This window comes from Sparus aurata, chromosome 10, assembly GCF_900880675.1.
Source record: "Sparus aurata chromosome 10, fSpaAur1.1, whole genome shotgun sequence".
In the NCBI taxonomy this organism is placed as follows: Eukaryota; Metazoa; Chordata; class Actinopteri; order Spariformes; family Sparidae; genus Sparus; species Sparus aurata.
In genome coordinates, this window is record NC_044196.1 from 10,143,284 (window position 1) to 10,150,771 (window position 7,488).

General features: G+C 43.6%; 1 long non-coding RNA gene across 1 annotated transcript; it reads left to right on the top strand.

Annotated features, from left to right (window-relative positions):
* The first annotated feature begins 2,062 nt into the window (after positions 1–2,062).
* On the top strand, positions 2,063–6,852 carry LOC115589022 (uncharacterized). Its single transcript, XR_003985470.1, has 2 exons — positions 2,063–2,326; positions 5,951–6,852. It is a non-coding gene; the product is annotated as an uncharacterized LOC115589022 (long non-coding RNA).
* Positions 6,853–7,488: the final 636 nt, after the last annotated feature.

The window sequence follows — 7,488 nt, forward strand, 5'->3', positions numbered from 1 at the left end:
AGTGAGTTAATCAGCTGCTGGGAGGTAAAAAACTCTTCAAACACAGAAGCGGACAGGCTGAGTTTAAACGTGAAGACAGTCTCTTAATGCAACAAGTGGACAAACTGAGTGTTTCCTTGATGTCTGGTGACTTTCTCCTGAAGCAGACGACAACACACATGAGTCATTGATGCTTTCTTGTTAATTCAACATTACAACATTCAGAAGTTTGTTTCTTTGTAAAAAAAAAAAAAAAAAAAAGAATCAGTTTGTCGCCTCTTCCTGCGACTCTTCCCCTTTTGTCGGCTCATCACTGTCGGATACATTTAAAGAGAAATAAAACTTCAGATCAAACTTGTTTCCATCAGGAGAAAAGTGGAGTGTTTCCCATCATGCACTGTGTTCTGTGGAGAGAAGAGAAACATCTGCAGCTTCTTCATGATTTAACTCTGATGCTTCACACACAGATAGATATATATGAGAGGAAGATGGAGAGGAGACAAACTGTGACTTCACTCTGAAGCTGTGCAGGAAACTTTACACCAGAACACAGTGACGTAGTCACAGCAGTTTGGCTGTGAAGTGAATGGAAGTGACTAGATAATAGGCGTTCTCGCTATTCAGGAAGAACGAGTTACTGATTCAACATGTAACACACAGCTATGGTTAAACTGCCAGCAGGTTTCAGTCTTGCCAAAACTCCTTTCATCATCACAGTAGAAATCCCAATAGTAGATATGAATGTTAGTTATGTGAAAATAAAAAGGGTTTGTATTTTGATGTAGAATTGTAGACTACTTCCCGGGCACGTTTTTACAGAGTTCAAACTAAAACGTCACGTCAGCCACAACAATTGATGTTTGTATCTGTTAGTCTCAGTGATCACTGAGGAAACACTCAGCTGTTGTGTCCTTTACATTTTCACACTTTGCATTTACGTGCAACAGCTCAAAACACACAGATTCACACTGGTTTCACTACCTGACTGTTATATTGTCTCCTCTCCATCTTCCTCTCATATATATCTATCTGTGTGTGAAGCATCAGAGTTAAATCATAAAGAAGCTGCAGATGTTTCTCTTCTCTCCACAGAACACAGTGCATGATGGGAAACACTCCACTTTTCTCCTGGTGGAAACAAGACTGATCTGAGGTTGTATTTATCTTTAAATGTAGTTTATGAGTCTTCAGTCGTGTGGGAGCAAAATGAGGAACTGAGCCACACTGTGACTGTGGTGAGGAGGTAATGACTGGTTCAGATCCTGACTGCTGATTTAACTCTGATGATTCAGACACATATCTATATATGAAGGAGGACGATGGAGAGGAGAGAATATAAACTGTATTTTACAAATAGAAGAGTTGATCAGAGTAAAGCAGGAAGTCCGTCGTTGACGTGGAAGTGCAATAAAGTGATGTAAATATATGTCGAGGACAACATGACCGTGTGATCTGAACCTGAACATCTGATCTGGAATCTTATAAAGCAGAATGGATTTGACAAGAAAGTCAAACACATCAAATCCTGCTGTTTGTTGGACACTACAGTGTTTATCAGAGAGGGAAATAACAGACAGTGAACTCATCACTGCTTCCACAGTGACAGGACACTTCAGTCAGCTGTGGGAGGGACATTCTACCAGGAACATCATGTCTATTAGTAGGTATACATCTCAGTGAAGAGGTTTTACTGAGGAAAGTAAACAGAGTCAGTGCTGATCCCGGGTCAGTCCTACAAGGACAGGAGAGACCCGAACACGTCTGTCGTCTTGAAGAACACAAACACCAGCAATGAGACAGAGAGACACAGAAACTGTGTGACTTTTTAGCTGTGCACTCTATTCATCTGTGTGTATCCACCACATGTAGCAGCGAGCTGCCAGTCTTACTGGTCGCTCCGGTCGCTCCTCGTCGCCAGCTTACATTGAAAATGAATGGCAGTTGGTCGCCTCGGTCGCTCAAGTCGCTTTTGGTGTGAGCGCCCAGTTACTGCAGAGGAACCCAGGAAGCCCCGCCCCTCACCAGTCTCATTTATACAGCTCACACAGACGGAGCTCAGTCATTCAGTCAGTGATCAGAGCTGCTGCTTCTTCCTCAGAGGACAGAAACGACTTCTCTCCTTCTCTTCTCTCTGTTCAGCCTGATCTGAAATATTTCAGCTGTCTTTGTCATTCTAGGAAACACTTTTCACTTTAATACGACTGCAAACTGCCAGAACAAGAACAAGAACAAGAGAGCTGAGCTGTGGTACTGACTGGACTCTTCTCGGACTGTTCCGGTGTTTGGATCCCGGGTCTGTGACGACTCGTTGGAACTGGACATGTCACCTGAGGACTCTGAATGAGAGGTAAAACACCTTTAACTAAGTCTAGTTGACTAACATACAGAACTTACATTTGTATATGAGGATGTTTTCCTCATTTGTAACTTTTATAAAAATATCACCTCTTTATATATATTTGTGTTTAATATTTTTGTTGAGTGTAAAATTCTGGTTAAACTTTACTGAAGTCGATGTGAAAGAGTTGATGTTCGTGTCTGCAGTCAGTCTGTGTGTTTGTGATCTGTACATGAGTGAAACTTTCAGCAGGGACCCAGTTCTTCACATGTGCTGTTGTCTCTTGTCTTCTTGTGTTACAGGAGACAGTGTTAGTCTGACCCATGTTGTTTTTAACACGTCACATGTCATAAACAGTTCAACTCACTCTGACTAAAGCAGGCTGGGTAACTTTCCCTCCACTCAGCTCAGTAGATCTCCACATATGTCACATGACAAGTCTCACCTTCTTCTCCAAAGCTACATAGTGCCCTTTAAAAAAGGGCTCCTTATTTGATTCACTTAGCGGACATCACCTGAGTGCACCTTTGAAATCATCTCCATTTAAAAAACAAAACACACAAAAGCAGATAACAGCACTAAGTGTTTCCTCAGTCTGATTCATACAGAAGATATCAGGTTTTTCCAGCCAGCAGGAATGTTGACAGTCATATTCAATTATCCAAAGATTCACTAGTGAGACCAGACACAATGCTACATGTGTAAATAATGGCAGACACACGCCTGCAGCTATTTGTATTCACAGGCTAATTGTTACTGAAGCCTTCCTCCTCTCAGCTTTCACTACTGAAGGACGCTGGATTGTAAAATCAGCACCATCCTGCAGTTAAACGACACCATGAACAGCATGAAACAGGTGGTGTTCTCTTCCAGCAGCTTGTGTCTGTGTGGGATGATCACTGAGCTGAACTCTACAAGTGGTGAACTAACAGAAACAAACACCTGCAGTGTTGTAAAGACACGTTCCCTGATGCAGACTCATGAGCCTCCACACACAGTTATCACCTGAAATGAGAGATTCCTCTTGTGTGTTCACGTATTTGGACAATAAAGCTGATTCTGAGAGAATTAACTGGATGCTTCACACACATCTGGACTCTGGAAACAAATGGCAACCACATGCAGCAGCCAGTGAACATATGGTACTCATTGTTCTGTGGCTCATTACAGCTTTGAAGAACCATCACAAGCAGCATTTCACAGTATTTCACCTCCTGAATTACTAACATGTGCAGCTTCTCTCTGATGGAGATTTATCATGACTACAGATTCAACTTTGTGTCTGTAATGCAAAATATTAGAAGGAATGCAACCAAATGTAGCCGGTTCATGTATTAGAAAAGATGTGATAAGTGAAAATAATAAGAGCTTTTTAATAATAATGAAAGCTTCTGCAGCGAATAACCTCCAAACATCTGTTAACATCTGTTGGTCAGACTGAATATACCAAACAAGGGGAGTCCTGCAGTATCAGAGGATTTCTCCAGTTGAGATACCTCAAAGCGTCATAACTGTAGTTCCTGGTTTATTACAGAATGACACAGTTTGTTCATTTTCTTTCAATGGATTTTTTTATTGAGCATCAACACTGGAAGACCAACCTTTGGTCTCAAAACACAATGTCAGGGAAATATGGAGAACACTGAAAAGAATGTGTCCTTTTTTTAAATCAAAGACACTCACTGCTACATGTGGGTGGGACAGCATGCACACAGCCACTCTGCTTCTACAAACAGGCCTCATGATTACATGACAGTCACATAGCTGATGCCAGCACTGGGTGTTTTCTCGGTCTGATTCATACAGCTGATAAAAGGTGTTTCCCAGCTAGAAGGAAATGTGACAGTAATATTCATTCATTCATAGATGTTGCAGTGCAGCATTCCATTGACATTGATGCTATAAGAAGACAAAAAGAAAAACATGTTTTCCAGATGAATTATGCACCAAGACAATAAGGAGAAGGAGCAGTAAAGTCTCTCAATCTCCTGCTGGAAATCGAAATGTCAAGTATATTGTGTGTCACATATACACTGCGTACAGACACACCTGTTTGCTTCAGCAGGTGAACACTGCTGACAACAACTTTTGTTGTTTTTGGGCTTAACTTCAAGTTCAGGTTCAAGTTTTTATGTGTTATCGTTTCAGAGTTATGGTGTCAAGATTCACCCTTGCTGACTCGCCTTAAGTTAACCCTGTCATTAGTGATCCCAGACACAATATAACATGTGTAAATAATCGCAGACACACGCCTGCAGCTATTTGTATTCACAGGCTAATTGTTACAAAAGCATTCCTCCTCTCAGCTTTCACTACTGAAGGCCGGTGGATTGTAAAATCAGCCATCCTGCAGTTAAACACCATGAACAGCATGAAACAGGTGGTGTTCTCTTCCAGGTACAAGTTCAGTCGGAAGAGGTATATGGGATGAGAGAGGCCGAACCGGTCAATCTTGTTCAGTTTGGGGCTCAATCGGAGGATGTCTTGGGAGTGGATGGAGTGTCCGAGAGGGTAGCGTGTTGAGAGGGATCGAGACTGGATGCTGTGGAGGTGAATTCCTAGCATTGCAGGAGGTCGAAGAATGCCTGGAGGATTATATTTGGATGGTGGATGATCTGATTTGAAGGATCGTATGGACGCAGTCGATGGAGCTGGTTATTTTTACGATGTCAACGGATGCCCGACGGTTCGAGGGCATTGCGCAAACAGGCGGAAAAGGGGGTGCAAGGACGTTGCGCGAATGTACGGAAAAGAGGGTATGAGTGATTTGCGCCAGGGAACGGGAGGGGGTACGAGCGCTTTGTGTGAGGGAACGGGAAGGAGGTTCGAGGGCATTGTGTGAACGGACGGAAAAGGGGGTTGGAGAGCTTTGTGCGAATGGACAGGAACGGGGTACAAGTTCTATGCGCGAGGGAGCGGAAAAGGGGGTACAAGCGCTTTGCCTGAGGGAACGGGAAAGGAGGTTAGAGAGCTTTGTACGAATGGACGAGAAGGGGGTACGAGTGCTTTGCGTGAGGGAACAGGAAGGGGGTTTGAGTGCGTCGAGTGAATGGAGAGGATACATGTCAAGATACATTAAAACAACGTCAAGGAAATAAGAGACAAAACAGTTGTGGGCTAGGATACCAGAATGACAGACTTGGAGTTATTATCACATCATAATCTTTTTGGAATGTGTCAGATAGTCTACACATGTACGAGGTTTACAGGGGCCTGGCCACATCAGTTATGGATATCGTGAACAGTGGAGTACCGAAGAAGGGACTCGATCAACCATGTTGCCCCACTGATCTTCATCAATGCTCAACACAACATCCTCCCCGATGGTTCCTTAGTCTGATGGGGAAAACTTTGCTGACATAGTCTGTGGAGTCGTAGATAGATGAGGTCTGTTTTCTGAGACAAATTTGAAAACTGGGATATTGTTTCAGAGGGAAGTGTCTAATTTGTTGAACATGCATCAAAATACAGTCTGTACTTGATGGATTTAAGTGTTGGCTGTTGATTGAATTTGTTTTTTAATTTATTGAGTCAAATTCTAGACGTGAGGACCCCCGTTGGTTTGAGGCCCAGCAGAATTTCCATTGGTCAGATGTACCATCTCATATTCTCTCGGTTGTCGTCCACCATCAGGTCCAGGTGACACATCTGGTGTGCGGAACTTCAGCCACCAAACTCAAAAGAGGCAAAGAAGAGCCCAAAGCACAGACGTCACAGCTGCTGTAATGATGACAGTGGTCCAAGTCTCCATCCTTTCTCCAGTGGTTCCCTGATCAGCCACAGAGAGGAAACAAACAGAACATCACATTCAGAGCTGGTGGGACACCATGACACTGACATGGAGCATGTTGAACATGGTGCAGCTCTCTGACAGAACACATGTGTTGGGATCGTGTAATGAAACATCCTGCAGTACTGGGAGGGATTCAGTTTGTTGCCCACATTTGTTGATGATTTCGGCACATGTGCAGCACTAAAATGATGCCAAATTATCTTTGAGCTCTTCCTGTTACTATTGTACCCCTTGATGTGTCGACAGCTGTTACTGAATCACGCTGATACAGAGGGAAACTTAAAAATGTGATAATCCTAAAGCAAGTTCTGCAGTTCGACTGATGACAGGTTTCTCTGGTGACAGATCGGGTAAATCATCTCCCTTGTTCGTCCCTGCAGGTCAGGTTTGGATGCAGGGTGTGAATCGCCCTGGTAGTAAAACAGTTCTTCTACCTGACACCTACAAAACATTTTGCCCTGCGGCTGATGATGTCATAATAAAATGTTACTGTAGAGTTGACAGGTTGCCAATCTGGATACAAACACAGTCGAGGTTTTGTTTTACTTCTTTCCTGAGTCACCGTAAGTACAAATACAAAAATCATAAAAATAAGATAAAATGTCAACTTCAATCTCATGTTTATGACTTTTTATCTCATAATTGTGTCTTATCATGGTAATATGTATACATAGGGAATGTTTTCATACATTTGTGGTATTTAACTGGCACAAGTGGCTCTTGAATAAATGAGTTGTTTTAATTCTTTTCTCTGCTGCTGCCTCTTGTTCGCATGACTCAAGACCTCATAAAACCCCGACTGACTCCAGCTGACATGAACTAGTGAGGATGAGGAGAACGAGACATCTGGTCAGTTTTTAGAACAGCAAGTTCACGACGCTGTTAATAAATAATGGAGCCGTGTGCGTAATTACGCACAGAGTGAGCGGTGAAACTTACATTCAGAGGTGGGCGGGGGGTCGTCGGGTCCAGGTGTTTCTTGATGACCTTCAGCCTCGCAGCAGCAGGGTTCCCCCACCCCATCCTGAAGTCTTTACTGCGTACGGAGCAGAAGTAATCGCCCTCATCCTGGACCTGAGCCTGATCCCACGTCAGTGAAAAGTCTCCTTCTGTGGCACCAGCAGGTGAAAGTCTCTTTCCCTCAAACCCGGTTCCGTTTGTAATCTATCCGGTGGACAGATCCACCTCCAGCACCATGACTCCGTTCTTCTCCCACCTCAGAGCCTCCACCTGTCCGCCTGCAGCCTTATAGTAGCACCTGAGCGTCACCGGTTCTCCCTCACTGACTGATGATTCAGAAGCCACAACCACATCCAGCTGAATGTGTTCTCTGCCGCTGCCGCTGCCGCATCTGATCTCATACAGACCGGCATCTGTG